The following is a 25,000-nucleotide window of genomic DNA, read 5'->3' on the forward strand; positions in this document are numbered from 1 at the left end:
AAAACAACAATTTTTTTTTCTTCTTTTGTCTTAAAAGCAGCCAAAGAGAAAGGATACATTACATACAGGGAATGCCAGTAAAAATAACAGCTAGTGCCTATTAGAAAAAAAGGGAATAATATCAGATAGAGATTTTGGATTTATAAAAAAGAATGAAGAATACTGGAAATTGTAAACATATGGCATTTATACTTTTTTTTTCCTTGTCTTATATGCTTTGAAAATCAATTGACTACTTAAAATAACAAAAAATAATAACACAATCTATCATGGGGTTAATATACATAGAGGTAAAATATATAATAACAATGGCACAAAGTATACAGACAGAAGTAAAGAGAATGAGCTTGAAATAAGATTTATTATAATTAAAAAAGTATAATATTCATTTAAGATAGATTGTGATAAATTCAAGATGAATATGATAATCCTTAGAATAACCAATAAAATTTAATTTAAAGAATTATAACTAAAATGCCAATAGGGAAGATAAAATGAAATATTTTAAAAATATACAATTAACCCAAGCAAAGACAGGAAAAGAAAAAAACGTAGTGGGGCTGTGATGGTTAAGGTTATGTGTCAACTTGACTAGGCCATAATTCTCAGTGTTGGCAGATATGATGTAATCACCACCCATGATGCGATCAGTTTCAATCAGTTGAAAGGGGAGTTTCCTTAGGGGTTTGGCCTGCATCCAATATATATGGATATTCTGGCAAAGCTTGCACTCTTTCAATCCTGCATCTGACTTGTCATCCCCTGCTCTCTGGTTCTCAGAATGTAAGCCAGCAACCTGCCATCTGACCTGCAGATTTTGGGTTCATCAGCCCCTGCAACCATGCGAGTCAGGAGAAGCCTCCAGCCTGAAGACTGACCAAAGCATTTGGGACTTGGCTGCCTCCACAACAGTGTGATCAATTTCTATGAAATAAATTTTTCTGTATATATATATCTATATATATATGCTTTACTGGTTTTGTTCCCCTAGAGAACCCATCCTAAAACAGAGGCCAAGAAGAAAACAAATAGCGAGATGGTTGACTTAAACTGAAGCATACCAATTATTACAGTAAATATAAATACAGTAAATAAAATAATTTCAATTAAAAAGCAGAGACTGTGAGATAGCAGAAAAATAAGCAAGATGCAAGGATATGCTGTTTAAGCATATAAACTATACACTTTAAATATAATCTAAATAAACATTTTGCAATTTTCATTATGCTTGACATGCCTGTATTATTACTATTTTTTTAGTACTAGGGATCACTACAGCCATGTAAGTAATTCCTCTAAGGGTTTATTACTACTAGTAGTAATAGATGAAATGACCAAATGGCTGCAAAAATGTTCTCAAGTATAACAGTTGTGAAGATGGCCCAGGACCAGGCAGTGCTTCCTCCTGTTGTAGATAGGGTCACTATGAGTTGGAACCGACTCAACGGCACCTAACGACGACAAGTAGTAGTAATAGTAGGGGTAGTAATAACAGCTAAAACTTATGGAATGTTGTTGTTGTCATTAGGTCCCATTGAGTTGATTCTGAATCATAGATATCCTGTGAACAACAAAACAAAACACTGAAGAATCCTGCACCAACCTCGTAATCGTTGCTATGCTTCAGCCCAAAGTTGCAGCCACTTTCTCAATCCATCTCATTGAGGAGCTTCCTCTTTTTCACTGAACCCTTACTTAACCAAGCATGATGTGCTTCTTCAGAGATTGGTCCCTCCTAGTAACATGTCCAAAGTATGTGAGAGGAAGTCTTACCATCCTCACTTCTAAAGAGCATTTTGGCTGTACTTCTTCCCAGGCAGGTTTGTTCCTTCTTTTGGCAGTCCATGGTGTATTCAATATTTTTTGTCAACAGCATAATCCAAATGTGTCAATTTTTCTTCAGTCTTCCTTATTCACTGTCCAGCTTTCATATGTATGTGAGGCTACTGAAAACACTATGGCTTGAGTTAGGTGCTCCCTGTTCTTTAAGGTGACATCATTGCTTTTTAACACTTTAAAGAGGTCTTTTGAAGCAGATTTGCCCAATGCAACATGTCTTTTGTTTCTTGACTGCTGCTTCCATGGGCATTGATTGTAAATCCAAGTAAAATGAAATTATTGACGACTTCAATATTTTTTTTCCATTTATCATGATGTTGCTCATTGATCCAGTTATAATGACTTCTGTTTTCTTTATGTTGAGGTATATAATCCATGCTAACGGCTTTAGCCTTTGATTTTCATCAGCAAGTACTTCAAGTCCTTCTTCCTTTCAGCAAACAAGGTTGTGTCTTTTGCATATAGAAGGTTGCTAATGACTCTTCCTTCAATCCTGATGCCACATGCTTCTTCATATAGTCCAGCTTTTCAGATTATTTGCTCAGCATACAGATTGCGTAAATATGATGAAAGGATACAACCTGATGCACAGCTTTCCTGAGTTTAACCCAGGTATTATCCCCTTGTTCTGTTCAAATGACTGCCTTGTGGTCTATGCACAGGCTTCTCATAAGGACAATTCAGTGTTCTGAAATATCCATTCTCCGTAATGTTGTTCATAAGTTGTTATGGTCCGCACAATCAAATGCCTTTGCATAGTCAATAAAACAAGGTAAACATCTTTCTGGTATTCTCTGCTTTCAGCCAAGATCCATCTGACATCAGCAATGATATCCTTTATTCCATGTCCTCTTCTGAATCTGGCTTGAATTTCTGGCAGTTCCCTGTTGATGTACTGCTGCAACCGCTTTTGAATGATTTTCTGCAAAATTTTACTTGCATGTGATATTAACATTTTTTGGTAATTTCCACATTCTGTTGGATCCTCTTTCTTTGGAATGGGCATGGATATGGATCTTTTCAAGACATTTGTTGAGGTAACGGTCTTCCAAATTTCTTGACATTGAAGAGTGAGTGCTTCCAGAGTGCATGAGTTTTCAATTGGTATTCCATCAATTCCTGGAGCCCAGTTTTTCACCAATGCCTTCAGTGCAGCTTGGACTTCTTCCTTTAATATCATTGCTTCTTAATTGTATGCTAACTCCTGAAATGGCTGAATGGCAACCAATTCTTTTTGGTAGGGTGAGTGCGTATTCCTTCCATCTCCCTTTGATGCTTCCTGTGTCATTCAATATTTTTCCCATAGAATTCTTTGGTATGCTACTCAAGGGCTTGAATTTTTCTTCAGTTCCTTCATCTTGAGAAATTCTGAGTGTGTTCTTCCCCTTTGTTTTTATAACGCCAGGTCTTTGCACATTTCATTATAATACTGCTTTGTCTTCTTGAGTAGCTCTTTGAAATCTTCTGTTCAGCAATTTTACTTCATCATTTCTTCTATTTGCTTTAGCTACTCTATATTCAAGAGCAAGTTTCAGGGTTTCTTCTCACATATATTTTGGTCTTTTCTTTCTCTTTTGAATGGCCTTTTGCGTTCTTCGTATAGAATGTCCTTGATGTCATCCCACAACTTGTCTGTTCTCCAGTCATTAGTGTTCCGTACATTAATTCTGTACTCGAAATGATCTCTAAATTCAGGTGTGATATACTCAAAGTCATCCTTTGGCTCTTGTGGACTTATTTGAATTTTCTTCAGCTTCAACTGGAACTTGCATATGAGCAATTGATGGTCTGTTCTGCAATTGGCCCTTGGCCTTGTTCTGACTGATGATATTGAGCTTTTCCATCATTTCTTTCCACAGAGGTAGAATGCTTACCACATACTCCAGGGTGTTAAAATTGACTTATAAGCACAGCACAATTTCATTGAGTAATTATATCAAATGACTAGTAGTAATTATGTCATCCCCATTGTATACACAATGTAACAGATACTGAGAACACAAGTAGATTAAGGTCACACAAATAGTAATTAAATTCAAGCAGTGTTAACACTAAAGCTCTCTTAACATACATTCTACGGTCTGTCGGTTTTGTAACTTCTAATCACTTTTTTCAGGCACCTTGCTGAAATTAAAGTTTGATCTCTGCTGCTTAAACCATCTAGTGGTGTCCTATTGCTCTTGGCGTGATGCCCAAAGTCTAGGATGTGACTGACTTGCTAGTCACACATGTACTCTTTCCTTTCTCAGCAGTTGTCAATTTCCTCCTTGAATCCTGTCCTCCAGCCATTCTAAACATCATCCAGTCCCTTAAACATGCCTTGCTATCTCTCGCTATGAGTTTTCCCAGCCTGGATTTGGCTATATCCACGGTCTCTTCTGCTCTAACAGTGCTCATGATGTTTATATCATTCAGTGGGATCACCTCATATACATGTTTACCTCACACAAGTTTTGTTGATATTGAGTGAAAGGCTAATATTCAAAGACTTGCTTCTTTGGTTGATTTTTTTCTAACACAGCCTTTATACAGAATCTATTTTATCTGGTGTTAACTTCAGAAAAATACTCTATGCTAGCACTGAACAACAACAACAAAAAAGGCTTTGTTTTACTTAGAGCCATCAAGCATGTATTGAGTCCCAGTTTTAAAAAAGAAAAGAAATCATGTCCTATTAATGGTCGCCTAGACCAAAAAAAGAAAAAAAAAAATCTTCAGCAGAATTAGTGTTGACTTGCAGCACTGCTGATAGTGAATAAACTTCAATTCCCTACTTTTTCCTGCCCTCTCCTCTGTGGTCCCGGCTTGTTTTCTGAGAGATAATATATTTTTAAACCATAAATTATAGACTGTTATTTTTCCTTTAATTTATCGTTTCTGTCTTATGTACTTAAAAGGTAGTCCTTAAGTATGATGAGATCATATCATAATTTCTGGTGTCCTTTTCTCTATTTCCCATTAGATAGTAAACCACATGAGATCATCTTTATTTTGTTCATCACTGATTTCTTAGTGTCTAGCTCAGTGCCTGACCCATTGATTCGTCATCTTCACAATAATCGAAATATGCCCAGTCATAGAATATTCAGTTTGGTAAAATTGGCATCATCAAGCCTTTGGCTCTTCTCATAATCATGAAAGGAATAAATACTATTGATGTTTATATCATCCTAGCTTTTTCACCACTCTGCTCCTCTATCACTAAAAGAAAAAAAAAAAAACCACTGCCGTTAAGTCGATTACAACTCATAGCGACCCTATGGGGCAGAGTAGAACTGCCCCATAGAGTTTCCAAGGAGCGCCTGGCAGATTCGAACTGCTGACCTCTTGGTTAGCAGCCATGGCACTTAACCACTATGCCACCAGGGTTTCCGAGAGAAGAATTGCTCCTTAGATTTTTCTGAGCTATAATTTTAAGAGAAGTACCGAGCATCGAACCCCTGACCTCTTGCACGCTAAGAACACGCTCCATCGCGGAGCTGTACCCTCAGCCCTCAATCACCACCACTAAGAAAAACAGAAGTTGTCACATATTCTAACTTTGACTCCTAAACTTTGGTAATGGAAAAAGAGGGCAAAGGGTAGAGAAAAACAAAAGTGATGAAAGTACACGTACAGATATACAGAGTAAAAGAATAAGTTTGAATTAGGTAAAAAACAAACAAGAATCATGCTTCAAGGAGAAAACGAGGAGAAAGAATGAGAAGAGCATATGTAAACTGTGGTCGAGAGAATTTTCGTCTGAGAGTGAAGTTTTGGGGAAGAAGATGCCATTTATGCGGAGGACAGTGAGCAGATAGGGATAGTGAGACTCTGCATTACGCGTCCTGGTGTGTGTTTTGCTCACATCGCCCATCCTGGCATTGTTGCCCGATGGTTATCGAGAAACTGCTGTAGGTCTGCTGTGTGTTTGTTTGGATCATCATCGCCGGTTGCCATTGGACCACTTTTGTTCTAATTTTGTTCCATCATATTTGGAAACCAGAAAAAAAAAAAAAAACTTTCTTAAAATTATTAAAGGAATTGATAACATAATTAATGTCAAATTTTTTAAAACGTTCATTTAGACCTGTTTTGAAATGAACTTAGATGTTTTATATGAAAACTGAGGAATAAACACTCAATTTAAAACTCCTTCCATAGGTAGATATTCTACCCGTTCGTGTTGTGTAGTGAAGCAGCTCTGTTTCAACCAGCTCTCAATGCTTGATAGTATATTCTGTGGATATTTAAATTCTAATTGGCGATTATATGAATTTCGTTTGAATTTTCATTTTCTTTCCTTTGCTCGCACTAAAAGACATTAAAGCGAACCATCCTGCAGTCCCTTTTCTCAATTGTTTTATCATACCTTTTAATTTTTCAGGACATTAAAATAACGAGCTCCTTTGAGAGTCCTGTACCTAGGTTGGCAGGTGGGTAAATGCTTCTCTGGGGTGACATTCCTTCTTACCGATGAAATTGCTTCTATCATCTAAGTTCCTGTTAGATATCTGGCAGCATGGTTTCAAATGACGTTTCTGTGGTATCTATAAAAAGGCTCAAAAGATATTCCCTACAGTTCCCCCACCCTATGCTGAGAGAAACAGTAGGTAAAAAACCAAAAAGAAATTTCTCTTTCAATTATTTATCTCTCAATAAGCACCACCTTGAACAATATGCTTTAATTTGTCCCCCTCTAAACCAGGAAGGCCAGCTTAAATTGGCTCAATTTTTAATTATGCCATAACAAAAAAAAATCTCATTATGCATTTCCTATTTATATTTTCTCTAATTTCTTTTTAGTCGTAATTGGTGCTATTTTAAAATAATCAAGCATGTCATACAAAATAATATTATGTTGCAACTGAAGTGACAATGTTCAAATTAGTTAATATGTAGGACTATTATTTAAACCCTACATTTTATTTTCTCATATTTTATAAATTTTGGTAAGTAAACTATGTATCTTGAATCAAAGCAATTAGTATATTGTAAAATATTTAACACTTTAACTTTTAGACAAATGTTCTAATAACAATTGGTTAATTTATTTCATTTTCTCTCCAATATTAACCTTCAGTGAGAGCTTCACTCGCATTCTAATTTATCCAAAATTTATGCGAAAATAAATTAGCGTTTCCCAGCAATCATTTGTTTTGCATTTTTGCTTTCAGCCATTTTTAAACCACCTGCTGTATTTGCCTTATGCTCTAAGTATGCTGTTGACAGTTACTAATAATGCAGATTAAATTTGCTCATGATGACAGGCAAAACACTAAGTAAAAACAAAACAATATAATCCTGCATTTGTTTTCTCTGTTCAAGCGGTGGCTTAAAAGAAAAACATCTGATTTGCAAGGGCATTAATGTACTACCATTTGGCAAGTCTTGATGAACTGAGATGTAGCCAGTATGTGGAATGGAATATAATTGTATATTTTTTTTCAAATATTGTTTTGTTTTAGAAAACTCAAAAAACTGTATGCAGCCTAAAATAAATATATTTAGATTCTTAGTATATTTTCAGAAGTCATTAGAATCTGTCACTAAAATATAGCATCGTTAGTAAATGAAAGCATCTAGGCTGAACATTTCGGAGGGCAAACATTGTCAATGCAATTGCAGAGTTTCTATCCTGCATGTATTTTTGCTTTATTCTTCTTGGTGCACATCTAATAAAAGCAGCACGAAACAAGTACTTTGGAAATATAGAAGATGATGATTAGGATGTGACACAAGGGATATTTGTTATGGTTTGTACTTTTGTATTTGGATAGCACACAAATGACGGATGTGGTAAATAATTGTCCTTGGGACCCATATATTGCTGACCTGCAGAATGAGTCTTGCTTTCATAAACCTTCACTGTGAATTGTGGTTATAACTGATGTTTCCATTTATTTAACAAGAAAAATATATGGACACTCATGATCCGGTAGTCCCTGCCACATGATTGCTTCTTGGATGATTTTAACTCAGGGATTAATTCTTTGAATTTAGTGAGGCAAAAGCAAGATAAGCAAATTAGATTCAATTTATCCCTGTGAATAATACAGAAAGTATAGATTTTATGCAGCATGCTCATCTATAAATGTCAAAAATACATTTGTTTCATTTTATACTTAATATATTGAAGTCGTTTTGCTCATATATGTTATTCTGATATATATTTTACAGAGTTTTGTTTAAGGACATGCAGAACCAGACACTTTTCAAAATGTGTGTAAATTTTTGTTTGGTCAATTAAGTACTCAGTACAAATAAGAATGAGAAAACTAAAAATTACAGTCAACGTAAAATCTAATAATTTTCTAACACTGATTTCTTACATTTGAATACTCTCTATGTGTAAGACCTTGAGCTAATAGCCTTTATTCATATTTTATTTAATTACCTCATGCTTGTAATATAGATAATACCATTTACATCCATTTTGTACATAAAGAAACAAAGAGTCTCTCCCCCCTCCCCATGGGGTAAACTGTGTAGAATTAGAGCTGTCAGTCAAACACAATCGGAAGATTTCAGAGCCTCTGTGGTATGACCTATATTCCCCTCAGTGGGAATAGGGAAAATGGGAAACATTCAATAGGACATTGGAAAAAGCACTCTATCAATTCACTGACTTAAAACTTTTCCTTCTCTTACATGTGATATAAGGACATGAGGAGGCAGAATATGTAGTGGCCAAAACAGAAACTTTTGGAGACAAATGCCCTAGGTTTAAAAGGTACATTTGGCAGTTGTTTTGATGTTAATGGCAGTCAAATTGGTGCCTGAGTGATGGCAACCCCGTGCACAACGGAAAACAAGCGGCCCAGTCCTGAGCCATCCCCATGATTGGTTGTAGATCTAATTGTTGTGATCCATAGGGCTTTTCATTGGTTGTTTTTCAAAAGTAGATCACCAGGCCTTTCTTTCTAGGCTGTTTCAGTCTGGAGGCTCCACTGAGCCCTGTTCAGCATCATAACAGCACAAAAACCTCCACGGACAGACAGGTAGTGGCTGCACATGAGGTGTATTGGCTAAAAAACCAAAAGGAAAGCGATAATTCTAACACTGAGTCACCAATGTCCTCATTTGCTTGTTAGCTCTGTGATATTTAAGTTTTCTGAGCCTCAGTTGTCTCATCTCTTTTCTGGGGAAAATAATATCTATCAACAGATTTCTCAGCAATGACACTAAGAGCTAGCTGGCAATGGGATAATATTTTTAAAGTGCCTAGAGAAAACAGTTATAAAAGTATAGTGCTTTTATAACCAACTAAACTACTAATGAAAAATGAAGCCAAAATAAAGTTTTTGTTGTGGACCAACAATAACTCAGAGATTTCATCACTAACAAGGTCTTGTTAAAGAAACTTTGAAAGAATACTTTTCAGAAAGGAGGAAATTGAGGCCATAAAGAAAGAATGGCATACAAGTAAGAATGATGAGCAAGAATCTTAAACTTGTGGGCAAATCTGAACAGCATTGGCCTGGCCTCTCCTTTACAGACCTTAAGACCCAGCCTGGAGGTAGAAATTAAATAATTAAGTAATTTTTCTGCATAAAAAAATCTCTAAGTAGTTTGTAGATAGAGATACAAGTAGTATCCTTCTCTCTGAATGTTAGTAAGATAAATTTAATCTAATATGTAACCCATGTCATGTAATTTAAAGACCAGTAAAATGTTTGAGCATTGAAATGGGTACTCTTTCATTACCAACCTCAGTTCCTTTCACTAGTCATCTACTTCCCCCCTTCCATAGTTTATGCTTTCACGTGTCATTTCTTAAACATGTTACTATTGCTTTCTGTCTTTGCTTGTACATCTGGGTGGAGCCCACACTTTCACCTGCTTAATTCAACTATATCCTTCTAGATCAAGCTCAGATGTCACTTCCTCCTGTCAGCCTTCCCCTTCACTTATCCTCACCCATTCCTCTCTACCACAATTCAGTTAAGTTAGACACTCCTATTTAGTGACCCAGGAGTATACTGTTAACTTCTTAAGTTTTCACAAATTATGTTAAACATATTTGTTTATATGTTAGTATTCCCCAGTAGGTGTTAAATTATGATAGGGAAGATAATACGGTATTGCTATTTTTTTCAATTATCACCCTTGGCCACATTTTGAGGAACATTGTCCAACACAATTACCTAAGATATAAGACAAAATGCCATTAGTGCTGTCAACAGCAGCAAAAATGCTGATGTGGATCAGATGATATTATATATCAATAGCAACCCAAACAATTACATGGCAATACTGAACCAATAATTAGTAACTTGAAAACAAACTCCAAAAGTCAATGTTTAAACACTGCTGAAAGTCCTGCTAATTCCAACAAGTTTCTAAAGATCTGTCTCCTCCCCACAACTTTAGAATTTCTAGTGGAACATTATTTTAATTTTTAAAAATAATACATTATTCCCACTGCATTTTATCTTTGGCTTTTTAGCATAGTATTTTAAAAAAAATAGGCACAAATAATTTTGAATTTTGATTCATTTTAATTGTTGTTGTTGCTGTTGAATTCGTTCCAACTCATGGTTACCCCATGTGTGCAGAGTAGATTTCCAGGTCTGCTTCTGAGGTGCCTCTGGGTGGGTTTGAACCACCGATTTTTCAGCTAGTTGTTGAGCACTTAACCATCTATACCACTCAGGGAATCCTAAATTTATATTATTGTTTATTTTGAAATAATTTCTAATTTACAGAAAACTTGACTCTCAGTGGTTGGGCGGTTATGTTATGATGTAATTTTAGCAGTTATATAATGATATAATTTGGCAGTTATGTAATGATGTAGTCATCCTCCATTTTGCAATCTGCATAACACCAATTTCACAAAGAATTCCCTTATAATCTTCATCTAGAGTCACTAATTGTTAAAGTTTTGCTACATTTGTTATTTCTCTATCCATAAATTATTACTTTTATCATTATTATTTTTTCTGAACCATTTGAGAATATCTTGAGTGTATATGCTTCGTAGTATGCTGAGAACAAAGACCTTCACTTTCATGAACAGTATTATTATCAAATTCATAAAATTTAAAATGGGTACATTTTATTGGTTAATAACTAGCCCATGTTAAAGTGTGCCTAATTGTCCAATTATTTCTTTTTTCATACCCATAACGAAAACCAAGATCATCCATCTCATTTAGCTGGGGTTGTATGATATTCGTGATTAGATTCAGCTTATGTCTTTTTGTCAGGAACACTTTAAGAGTGGTGTTATGTTCTCCAAGCATCCTATTAGGAGGTATATCATCGTAGCTTGTAAATATTGGTGATGTTAACTTTGCTCACTTATGAAGATCCTGTCTGCTAGATTTCTCAATCATAAAGTTGCCATTTTCCATTTGTAATATGCAGGGAAATAATTCAAGATTTAATAAGTGTCAATTTCCACAAAATTCACACTGGATATTTTTAGCATCTATCAATGATTCTGGAAACACTGGTAGCAGAGTGGTTAAGTGCCGTGGCTGCTAACTAAAAGGCTGGCAGTTCAAATCTACCAGGTGCTCCTTGGAAACCTTATGGGGCAGCTCTACTCTGTCCTATAGGGTCACTATGAGTCAGAATTGACTTGACTGCAATGGGCTTTGTTTTGGTTTGGTATCAATGATTCTTGGCTAAATGAATTATAACTATACTATTTTAAAAAGATTTTCTCATTATTTCCTTCTCATTATCTGGTACTTAACGGCAATGGGTTTATATTTAGTAGTTTGCATTTTATTTTCCTATTCATTTATTTACTTATGCACTTATTTATATGTTTGAACTCACAGGTTCTTTTTTTTTCTTCCCTTGGGTTTTCATAATGTCACTATTCATTTCAGTGCTCAAATTAGCTCAGATTTCACCAGTGGAAGCCCCTTCAAATATGACATGCTCTCATTGTTTTTGTTTTGTTTTCTAACAATTTATTACTTTCTGACATCCCAAGGTATTCCAGGCTTACTTTTTATTTTCCTTGCCCTAACCCTGGAATGAAAAACTCGTCATTACTTCTATGACAGTTACACCCTCTCTACACTGATCAACATAGTAAGGTTTCAAAGAACAGGTCATTATGTGAAATTGGTGTTATACAAAAATGGAGGATGACCACATCAGATTGCAAAATGGAGGACTACATCATTTTATCTCTGCCAAATTACATCATTACATAACTGCCAATCACTGAGAGTCAATACCTCTATTTCCAACTTAAAGTTGCAGAACTATCTCATATATGAACCTTCTTTCATTTCATAGCAATATATTCCTTCTTGTACAGTGAGAACTCTGGCTCCCAACATCCATAAGTTTAGTTATTTGCTTAGTTCTTCAAAACACATATAAAATTTCTGACTTGCTCTACCCATGTCACTATAAACAAAACCTTTAATAAATAACGTTTGAGATTCTTGAGGCTCTTTTTATCTTCAGACTGAGGGAATATAGTCAAAGTGCTGTGTTCAAAAGTTACTTGTGTTTGTTTTGTTGTGTTTTGTTTTCTTTTACGTGTTTGCATTGCTTTTTAAAATACAGTTAGGCTCAATTTTGTTTTCTCTGTATTCAGTTTTACTTTTTTCTTTTTACACAATTCTATTGATTTCACTGATGAATATGAAAACATGGCAAGTTCCAAAATCAAGCTATGCAAAAATACATATGCAAAGAAATATCACTCCCTTCCCTATCTCTTTCTTCTTAGTTACAAACTACCCTCTGTTGGTAACTAATTTTATTAGTTTCTTGTTACTGTTCTATGTTTCTTTTGCAAGAATGAGCAATGCGTACATGCATGCAGACACATTCATGCATGTGCATATTTCCCCTTCTTTCTTACATGATACCTTTTTCTTTAATTAACTAAATATACTGGAAATCACAAATCGTTCCAGTGCATATCATACATATCAGACTCTCTTTGTATAGCTTCATAATATGCCAATGTCCCAAGTATGAATATTTAGATTTATAATATCTTACAATAAAAATAATGCCACAATAAATAAGCTTGTACGTATGCAATTTTATACTGTGGAAGATGTATCTTTATGAGGGATTTCTTAGAAGTGGGGTAGCCATGCATATTCAAATTCCCCTTTACAGGTATTGAACCATTTTGTATTCCTACATGTAACAGTGCCTATTTACTCACAGCTTTGCCAACAGTTTTTTCCCATCTGGCAAATAAGATGATTATAGCAGCATAGTTTTAATTTGCATTTGTCTTATTACAAACACGTTTGGAGCTGTCTGTAATTCTGTCTTTTTCTTTTTTTCAGCTTATATTCAAAATACCATCAAATCCTGTTAGCACTGTCTTTAAACTTATTCCAAATCTTGCTTCTCACTACCTCTGCTGCTAACATCTTTAAACCGAAGGGCCGTAATTTCTTACCTAGTTTATTGCAATTGCCATCTAACTGGATTTTTGCTTCCATCCGTTCGTCATTGCTGTGTATTCTTAACAAAATAAGACAGGGAACAGAGTAACCCCCAAATCTACAAACAAAGTAACAAGAAATGGGCGAGGGCACAGAAACAAAGCCATTCCCTATAACAATGAGGTAGAGGATCAGAAAATAGCCCACAAACTTCTTTAACGTTGTCTTTCAGAAGCAGCTGGAGAAAACCAGCCCCAGGGACGTGCACAGAACATCCACTTGTGATCGCTGTGTAACCATCCACCAGGGGCAGTAAGGGGCTGAAACAGCAGCCAGGGAATGAAACCCGGGGAGCGAGAGACTACACAGGCATGATGCCCCATAATAAGTCCTGCTACAAATCCCAGAGTCCTCTGGGACAGGAGCCATCTTAGAAAGCTGCTGCACACGGGCGCACCATAGTTAAGTATCCCTGCCTGTGCCTATGAATAAACATGAATCCTTTCCCTGCCCAAGATCTTTTAAAAACCCAGGCCCATCTTTTGTTCTTTGAGACGGGGTATACGTTGCTTAGGCCCTCCTCATCTCCACTTGCAAACCTTTTCAATAAAGCTTTGTTCGTGTGGAAAATTCCGCGTGCCTTACCTGTTCATTCTTGACCAGTGAGAGGCAAGAACCTTATTCCGGTAACAAAAGCAGTCAAAATGACCGTTTTAAGTTTTAGCAGATCATGTAACTCCCTGCTTAAAACTCTGCAATGGTTTCTTTTTATCTCACACACAATAAGAGTCAAAGTCCTTGCAATAGCCTTCAAGGTCCTACCTATATAACCCTTACCTGATACTCTGCCCCTTCCCTCACTTTCTCTTTCCCTCGGCTCTAGACAAACTGCTCTTCTTCCTACTCCTAGGATGCATGAGACCTGCTCTCCCCACAGGGTTTGTGTTCTCTCCATTTAGAAGGCTCTCACTTCAGACATTAACATTGCTGACTACTCATGAAATGCCTTCTTTCGAATGTCCTTTTCTTGGGAAGTTTTTCCCTAACTACCCTTTTTCAATTACTTCCCCCAAGTTACTTAGTTGCCTTTGTTTATCCTAAGTCTCCCCACTAGAATAGTCTTTGAGGACAGGGAGTGCCTGGTACCTACTAAATTTTGTGAATGAATGAATAAGTAAAATACCAAAAAACTAAACTCGTTGCCTATGAGTTTATTCTGACTCATAGCAACCCTATAGGACAGAATAGAACTTCCTCATAGAGTTTCCACGGAGCAGCTGGTGGATTTGAACTGCCGACCTTTTGGTTGGCAACCAACTCTTAACAACTGTGCCCTCAGGGAGACTATTACATTACGGAACTGTGAGTTATATTTTATTTATTTATTTTTTACTCTAGTAACAAGGACAGTACCTGGATTATAGTTGGCATTTAATATTCAGAAAAAGAAAAGAAAGGCTGTTCATGAGGACATTTCTCACATTATTAACATTTATGCACATACTTAAATACCGGCTAGATGCATCCTCATTTAAGAGCAAGATTCTTATGACTAATACTAATGAAATTTTTCTTTCATAAGTAAAACTATATATGTGTATATGCAACTTTTTTTTTTGCATTTCATTTTATTAATATGTATTTTAATTTGAATCACTTTGAATTAATGGTAGTGTTAAGCATATTTGTATATATATTTTTCTTTACATTGGTTAGGTTCATTTTCAAATATTCTATTTCAAATTAATTTGCAATAGACTTTTTTGGAGGAAGAGTAAATAAATATTTCATCACATAAGTTAAAAATTTCTTGATTTTTCCCCAAATATTTAGCCAAAGGCAGCAACATTATTTATAGGGTAATCTTTACATTTCTATATTCCATATGCCATCTTATATAGGTCTATTATTAAATTCTATGTATTTTTTTTACTAATGTAATTGTCCTTTTTTTAGAAAAGAACCTCTCTGTTTTAATTGCTGTCATTCTGATGGCTGGTCAGTCAGATTCCTGCTTCTCTTTTCAAACATTTTTTGCTTTTTTTTTTAATTTACACTTTCAAATTGACTTATTAATAATTCTAATTCCATTAAGATCATTTACAATTTTGATTACAAATGCTTAAAATATATGTATTACTTGGGAAGAATTACCATCTTTCAGTATATAGTAAAAATATTTTGTAGATATTTTAGAAATCATTATCAAGTTAAAAACAAGCAGTATTTCTTCAATCCATTTCTGTACATGGCAGGATTGGTAGAGATATAATACCAAAATTAACCATAAGAAATGATAAAAGCAACTCCAGAAAATTTGGTGTGCCATGAATTCAAAATTGCAATTAATGGTTCAACACAAAATGCACAAAATATTTCTGACCGTTCTTTGATAGCCAAAAACATATTTGAATATTTACTGTATAGGAAATAGAATCTAATTGTAATCCTAAGTCTATTAGGAAAAAATAAGTTCAATTCTCTAGATCAAGAGAAATAAAACAATTATTGACTTAAAAATTTAGTTTAAAATTAACTCTGCTTTTCCAAAAGGATAAAAACCCTAAAATATTCAAGAAGAACTCTTTTTCTGATAACAACCTTCAAATACTTCAATAAATAAAACCCAAAAACCAGATCTGTTGCCGTCAATCAATTTAGATTCATAGAAACCTTATAGGACAGAGTGTTTTTCTGTTGTTAGGTGACTTTGAATCGGTTCCAAGTCATAGTGACCCTACGTACAACAGAATGAAACACTGCCAGGCCCTGTGCCATCTTCATGATCCTTGTTATGCTTGAGCGCATAGTCGTAGCCACTGTGTCAATCCATCTTGTTGAGAGTCTTGCTCTTTTCTGATGACCTTGTACTTTACCAAGCATGTCCTTCTCCAGGGAATGATCCCTTCTAAAAACATGTCCAAAAGTGTGTGAGCCAAAGTCCTGCCATCCTTGCTCCTAAGGAGCATTCTGGCTGAACTTCTTCTAAGACAGAGTTGTTCGTTCTTTGGCAGTTCATAGTATATTGAATATTCTTTGCCAGCACCATAATTCAAAGGTGTCAATTTTTCTTTGGTCTGCCTTATTCCTTTTCCAGCTTTCACCTGCACATGAGGCAATTGAAAAAAACGTGGCTAGAGTTAGGCGCACCTCAGTCTGTAAAGTGACATTTTGCTTTTTAACACTTTAAAAGGTGTTTTGCAGCAGATTTGCCCAATGAAATGCATCCTTCAATTTCTTGACTGCTGCTTCCATGGGTGTTGATTTGAATCCAAGCGAAATGAAATTCGTGATGACTTCCATCTTTTCTCTGTTTATCACAATGTTGCTTATCAGTCCAGTTGTGAGGATTTTTGTTTTCTTTATGTTGAGGTGTAATCCACACTGAAGGCTGTGGTCTTTGATCTTCATCAGTAAGTGCTCCAAGTCCTCTTCACTGTCAGCAAGCAAAGTTGTGTCATCTGCATTTTGCAAGTTGTTATTGAGTCTTCCTCCAGTCCTAATGCACCATTCTTTTCCATATAGTCCAGCTCCTCAGATTATTTGTTCAGCATACAGATTGAATAGATATGGAGAAAGGATACAACCCTGATACACACCTTTCCTGACTGTAAATCTTGGAATATCCCCTTGTTCTGTTCAAATAACTGCCTCTTGATCAATGTACACGTTCCTCATCAGCACAATTAAGTGTTCTGGAATCCCCATTCTTCTCAATGTTATCCACAATTTGGTATGATCCACACAGTTGAATGCCTTTATATAGTCAATAAAACACAGGTAAACATCTTTCTGGAATTCTCCGCTTTCAGCTAAGATCCATCTGACATCAGCAATGATATCCGTCATTCCATGTCCTCTTCTGAATCCAGCTTGAATTTCTGGCAGTTCCCTGTGAATGTCCCGGTGCAACTGCTTTTGAATGATCTTCAGCAAAATTTTACTTGCAGGTGATATCAATGATATCGTTTGATAATTTCCACATTCAGTTGTATTTCTTTGGAACAAGCATAAATATGGATCTTCTCCAGTCTGCTGGCCAGGTGACTTTCTTCCAAATTTCTTGGCATAAATGAGTGAGCACTTCCAGTGTTGCATCTGTTTGATAAAAAAATCTCAATTGGTATTCCATCAATTTTTGGAGTCTTGTTTTTCAACAATGCCTTCAGTGCAGCTTGAACTTCTTCCTTCAGTACCATAGGTTCTTGATCATATGCTACCTACTGAAATGATTTACTGTCAACCTATTATTTTTGATACGGTGCCTCTGTGTATTCATTCTATCTTCTTTTGATACTTCTTGCATCATTCAGTATTTTCTCCATTGTATCCTTCGCTATGTCCATACTATCATTCGCTATTGCAACTAGAGGTCTGAATTTTTTTAACTCTACTTTGAGGAGGCAGCTGTTCCCCAGTCATCTTTTGAGTACCTTCCAACCTGAGGGGCTCATCTTCTGATGTAATATCAGACAATGTTCTGTTGCTACTCCTAAGGTTTTCACTGCCAGTTTTTTTCCAGAAGTTTTTTTTAGACCACCAGGTGCTTCCTCCTACTCTGCCCAAGTCTGGAGACTCAGCTGAAACTTGTCTACCATGGGTATTTGAATACTGGTGGCATAGCTTCAAGTATCACAGCAACACACAGCCCCCTACAGTACCACAAACGGACAGAGGTATGGGTGGGGGCGGGAGGGGGGAGAACAGAGTAGAACCATTTTCATTGCTATTATTTTAGAGTATGTTTTAATGGCTGGTAGTCAGTTTCTGGCCTTTCTTTTCCAACGTTTCTAAGGCTGTAATCTTTACAGAAGTTGACTGCCACATCTTTCTCCTGTGGAGCCACTCGTGGGTTCGAACTGCCAACCTTTTGGTTAGCAGCCGAATGCTTAAGAGTTATGCCACCGGGGCTCCTTTCAATAAATAAACTGAGAACAAAATTAATCTGTAATTATACTAAAAATAAAAAAAAAAATTTTCTTTTTTTACACTAAAAATAGGTGTACATATAATTCCTCCCTCATATGTAGTTTCTATTTTTTATAAACTGTCATTTTTCACCATCTATTTATTAATTACCATCCCATGACAGATATTTATAGGTAAAGGATACTCCATGACTTAAGATAGTTTTCAACCCTGCCTTCACATTAGAATTATTCAGAGAACTTTAAAAAAATACTAATGTCTAGGCCTCATTCCAGGTAATTAAATCAGAATTTTTGATGGGACACCAAAACCCATTGCTATCAAGTCAATCGTGACTCATAGTGACCCCATAGGACAGGGTAGAACATCTCTATAGGGTTTCCAACTAGCACCTGTTGGATTAAAAAAAAAAAAAAAATTTTTTTTTTTTTTTTAAACTGCCAAAATTTTGGTCAGCAGCTGAGCTCTTAACCACTGTACCACAAGGGGTCCACAGGCATATGTAATTTCTAAAGTCTTGCAAGGCCATTCCAATGCGTACCGAGGGCTGAGGGTCATTAATTTGGGATTGGAGATAATTGAGACACAGGCAGGAAGGTCCCGGAGGTATCAAAACCAAGCTCCCTTCTCTCTCTTCATTCTAGCTAAAAAGCTTAAGTGGTAAACTGTCTAAATGAACTATTCCAACTCAACAATATAGTTGTATTTAATGAAAGCTCATTCTATCTCAGGTACTCTTTTTGTTACTGGGAATTTAGTGAAGAAGAGATGTATTCCAGGCTTTCAAATAATATATATGTTGTTTACTAACTCACTTTACAGAAGTTTGAGCATTTTACGTATATTTAAGAGAAATATGTATTACCTATTGTGTCAACTGTCAGTTCAAATAATTTGCCATATTTTCCTGTTGGGTCATTGATCTTTTTCATGTTGATTAGTAGAAACCTTTTGTTTTAAGGAAATTAGATCTTTTAGATACATATTACAAATACTTTTTTCTTGGTTTGCCTTTTGAATTTTAACTTTGCTTACATTGATTATTGTATTCATAACTTATTTATTTATATGTAGATAAATGTATAAGTTCTTTATGTTCTGGCCTCTGTGTGTCACTTAGAAATTATGGACATTTAAAATGAAAAAAAAATGAAATTTAAAATTACACTAAAGTATTATCTCGTTGTTAAATGTTTGATGAACTACTATATACTATAAATACAAAATATATATATACTATATATTCCTGGTGGGAACATAATTGCATTGTAGTAGTATTTCTAAAAATTGCAAATGTTTATGCCATTTGAATCAATATTTCTCCTTCTTGGAATTGATCTACAGAGATAATCAAATCTATGCAAAGCACCATATTTAAAAGTGATTCACCTTTTGAAAAAGAATGAAAGCTGTGTATGACAGTTATGAAAAAAATGCCATTACTAATAAAACAGTTATGCAAAGAACAGTATACATATTATTATGCCATTTTTTAAAAAGAAATATTTAATGGATTTGATTATATGTCTATAGAATATTCCTTGCACTATATACAAATAAACCTGGTAACAGTAATTTCCTGTGGAGAAGGTAAGCAGTTGGATAAGAGTGAGGCTGAGAGAGACTTCACTATTTACTTTGCATAGCACATTCAAAGAATAAATATTGAAGAACACCTTGCATTGACAGCATCCATAGTTTGGCAATACTTTCAGTCTCTTCACAAGGTCACTTAATTGATTAGAGCCACTTTCATTAATTTCTCCCATCCACACTTTATTGGCAGTCAGGAGAAGAAAAAATATATATACAGGAAAGTGAGAATGGCATTGTTTTTCAGAAACAAATATCACCATCAGTCTGCTACAATGTAATACCATTGTTCGTGCAATTGCATTGATTTGAAATAGTATCACCATTCTCCATGGATAGATACTACACATTCTTGTTAATGGTAAATATTTATTAGATTTTCAATAACCAAAATGTGTTATTCAGTATCTGGAACGTATTGGTGCATTACATGTTATTGACATAGCTTCCACATTTTTATTTTTATGTGAGAATTTTATTTGGCAATAGTGATGTTTTTACTTAAGGAGATAATAATAATAATAACAGTAGTGATTTGAACCTCTGAGAGATTTGTTGAGCTCTTAAATGAATACTACTTTTTTCAAGTAAGTTAAGTTAAGCACAGTTAATATTCAAATCTATGAGCCACTCTTTATCTTTTCCTAATGACAAACAAAATTTCTATAATTATTTCAACCATCTGTGACTGAGCCACAAACCCAGAAGGGAGCCCTGAGTAGAGATATATCACATTTTGTTTCATGGTGGATCCTCACACCAACCTGCTGATTTTAAGTATTTCTGCAAAATAGCTGAAACAGCAATCACTTGTTATATATTTATCACATTACAAATAGTGGAGAATGAACTTTAGATCCAACCTTGCTGTCCATTAAGTGACCTCAAGAGCAATCTCTGGGTGGCCTAGGAATGAACTGGATGTGAATTGGGGCTCCCAGTTCCAGGAGAGGTTATCCTTGACCTCTGCTTCTAAGGGAGCAAAAGTCTCAGTTCTTTAAAGTCTTCAGGGATTGGAATCCCTATCCTGCCCTTAACAGTCATCTCCAAGATCTTTGCTGCCATAGTTGCCTGTTTGTTCTTGAGTCTCAACAGTCTTCTCCCATGTTCTCTTCATAAAAACAAAACAAAACAAAACAAATAGTAACAAAGGAAAGACTCTCCTCTACTGGGGCCATTCCACAAAAGCCAGGACTCACTGTGTGCCCTGCCGTTGCCTTAACCCAAGCACAGCTCTCTAAAGGAAGGCAAGAGAACTTTTTCTGTTCTTCTATGAATTTCTGCTCGAAATGTTATTATCCTCTCAAAACTCTTCGTATGATGTACTATCTCATTTAATCCTAATAGCAACTCATTCTCCTTTTACAGATGAGAAAACTGAGTCTCACAGGGAAAAAAAAAATCAGTATGAAGTTCGTATTTAACTGAAGTTTGTCAGAACCTTCTTTTTTTTAATTGTGGGTTAAATGAAGGTTTACAGAAAAAAAAGAACAGCTTCTCATTAAACAGTTAGTACACATATTGTTTTATGATGTTGGTTAACAACACCACAGCATATCAATACTCTCCCCTCTCAAACTTGAGTTCTCTATTGCCAGGTTTCTTGAACCTTCCTGCCTTCTAGTCCTTGCCCCTGGGCAGTTGTGCCCTTTAGTATCGTTTTGTTTTATGGGCCTGTCTAATCTTTGGCTGAAGGTTGAACCTCAGGAGTGACTTAATCACCAAGCTAAAAGGGTGTCTGGGGGGTCATACTCTTGGGGTTTCTCCAGTCTCTGTCAGGCCAATAACTCTGATCTTCTTTTGTGAGTTAGAATTTTGTTCTACATTTTTTCTCCAGCTCTGTACAGGACACTTTATTGTGATCCCTGTCAGAGCAGTCAGAGGTGGTAGCAGGGCGCCATCTAATTGTACTGGACTCAGTCTGGTTGAGGCCATGGTAGATGTGGTCCATTAGTCCTTTGCACTAATCTTTCCCTTGTATCTTTAGTTTTCTTCATTCTGCCCTTGCTCCTGAAGGGGTGAGAATAGTGGAGTATCTTAGATAGCTGTTCACAGGCTTTTAAGACCCAGATGCTACTCACCAAAGTAGAATGTAGAACATTTTCTTCATAATTATGTTATGCCAACTGAGCTAGATGTTCCCCAAGACCATGGTCCCCACAGCCTTCAGCCCAGCAACTCAGTCCCTCAGGGAGTTTCCATGTGTTTATGGAGCTGCCATGACTTTGCCTTGACAAGCTCTGCTGGCTTCCCAAGGATTGTGTACTGTGCTACCCTTCACCAAGGTTACCACTTATCTCTTGTGTAGTGTTTTTCCATCCACACCCCTTCCCCGCCCCCCTAAACTATCAAGGATTGTTTCTTTTTGCGTATAAATTTTTTCATGAATTTTTATGGTAGTGGTCTCATACAATATTTGTCCTCTATGATTGACTTACTTCACTCAGCATGATGCCCACCAAATTCATCCATATTGTGAGATGCTTCGCAGATTCATCACTGTTCTTTATTCTTGCCTAGTACTGCATTGAGTGTATGTATCATAGTTTGTTTATCCATTCACCTGTTGATGGGCATCTAGGTTGTTTCCATCTTTTGGCTATTGTGAGCAATGCTGCAATGAACATGAGTGTGCAAATGTCTATTCGTGTAATGACGCATTTCTCTAGGATATATTCTTAGGATTGGAATTGCTAGATTGTATGGTATTTCTATTTCTAGCTTTCTAAGGAAGCTCTGTATCTTTTTCCAAAATGATTGTATCATTTTGCATTCCTACCAGCAATGAATAAGAGTTCCAATCTCCACGCAGCCTCTCCAACATTTCTTATTTTTTTTTTTGATTCATTCCAGTAATGTCAGGGTAAGACGGTATCTCATTGTGGTTTTCATTTGCCTTTTTCTAATGGCTAGTGATCACAAGCATTTCCTCATGTCTTTGTTATTTGCTTGAATGTCTTCTTTGGTGAAGTGTCTGTTCATTTCCTTTGCCAGGAGCCCTCACCATTCCAGGGAGAGGCTGTGGTGGGCTGGTACTAGCATTCAGCTGCAGTTTCTGCAGGGAGAAGCACCCAGGTGAACAGATTACTCACACCTCCAGAACCAGAGAAGAACGGCGCTCTAGCAAAGGCTAAGTACTTGTGTATATTTTACTGTGTCCCCTCCACTCCCAAGCCAGCTTCAGAAGATGATTTCCCTGGGCATAAGATAGGCCCTGTTAAGCACCTAGAGCCATCCTCCCAGTCTTGGAGAAGTAATAAATTTGCAATTGGGGGAAAAGATAATTTGCCAGCTCCACTAACTAGGGAAACTCAGGACAGAACTATAAGTGGTCAAAGACATTGAGTACTTTTCCCCTCTGCATGGACCTGTATGAACCTATTTCAGGAGAATAGGCCCTTGTTGTCAAGCTCCAAACATTTCAGCTGTGCAGCAGAGAGGTGGGTGTTTGATGTTTGACATTGCTTTCCCTTGTAAACATGGTCCTCACCTACCCACATCAGGTGCCTAAGGAATGGTGACTCCACTCAGGTCACATATCCACCCATGAAAGGGGTCCAAGGATAACTGGTACCTCCCAGTCCTCACAACCAAAATGACTGGGTGTCCATGGTCCATCTGCAGAACCCACCCACCTATATGCTCTAGGGAACAGGGGCACAATTTCCTCAGAGACACTCAAGGGACGATTCTCAGCCCCCTGCAACCAGATACCAGTACCTACATGAATCACCCCACCCCTCTAAGACTGTAGGACAGAGCCTGTACCACACACTTGATGGCCAGCTACATGGGCACCTGAGCTGAATTCATACAAGAAAAGTGAATGGACTCCTAGATTGATATACCTGATAACAGCCTAGCCATCTAGGGACAGGATGCCAGAGCTCCAAAGGTGAAAATAATCAAGCTAGCTCACCCAAGCAACCCATTGGGCATATCAAAACAAAACAAAGCAAGAAGCTACGATACAGTAAGCAAACATAAAATAATACAATAGCTTATAGATGGTTCAGAGAAAAGAGTCAATATCCAGTCACATAAAGAAACAGAGCATGATCACCTCAACAAGCTCCCAAAACAAAGAATCATGGGAAATTCTAGATGAAAGTGCCTTTCTTGAATTACCAGAAGAATATGAAAGATTAATATACAGAACTCTTCAAGACATTGGGAAAGAAATCAGGCAATACACAGAACGAGCCAAGGAACACACAGCTAAAGCAATTGAAGAAATTAAAAAGGTTATTGAGGAACATAATGAAAAATTTAAAAAGACAACCATCAGAATTTCAGAAGATTAACAATAAAATTACAGAATTAGATAACTCAATAGAAAGTCAGAGGACCAACACTAAGCAAGTGGAAGGCAGAATCTCTTAACTTGAAGATAAAGCAAATGGCACCAATATATTTGAAGAAAAATCAGATAAAAGAATTTTTAAAAAATGAAGAAACCTTAAGAATCATGTGGGACTCTATCAAGAGAAATAACCTACCAGTGATTGAAGTACCAGAACAGGGAGGGATAACAGAAAATACAGAGAGAATTGTCCAAGATTTGCTGACAGAAAACTTCCCTGATATTGTAAAAGATGAGAAGATATCTATCCAAGATGCTCATTGAACTCCACATAAGGTAGATTTTAAAAGAAAGTCACCAAGACATATTATAATCACACTTGCCAAAACCAAAGATAAAGGGAGAATTTTAAGAGCAGTTAGGGATAAAAGAAAAGTCCCCTACAAAGGAGAGCCAACAAGTAAGCTCGGACTACTTGGCAGAAACCATGCAGACAAGGAGGCAATGGGATGACTCGTATAAGATACTGAAGGAAACAAATTGCCAGACAAGAATCATGTACCCAGCAAAACTGTCTCTCAAATAGGAAGGTGAAATTAGGACATTTCCAGATAAACTGAAGTATAGGGAATTTGTAAAAACCAAATCAAAACTACAAGAACTACTAAAGGGAGTTCTTTGGTTAGAAAATCAGTAATATCAGGTATGAACCCAAGACTAGAACAGTGGGCAAAACAACCAGAAGTCAACCCAGACAGGGATATCACAAAAATAAACCAAGATAAAAAAAAAAAACTCAAAAGAAGGAAACAGCGATGTTATTATGTAAAAGAGGACAACATTAAAACAATAAAGAGGATCTAGGAAATGTAGTAATAGATCTTCCATATGGAGAGGAAGACAAGGCGATAAAAAGAAATAAAAGTTAGATTTTTTTATAATGTAGAAAAATAGGGGTAAATGATGAGGTAAC

The sequence above is a fragment of the Elephas maximus genome, chromosome 11, assembly GCF_024166365.1.
Source record: "Elephas maximus indicus isolate mEleMax1 chromosome 11, mEleMax1 primary haplotype, whole genome shotgun sequence".
NCBI lineage: Eukaryota > Metazoa > Chordata > Mammalia > Proboscidea > Elephantidae > Elephas > Elephas maximus.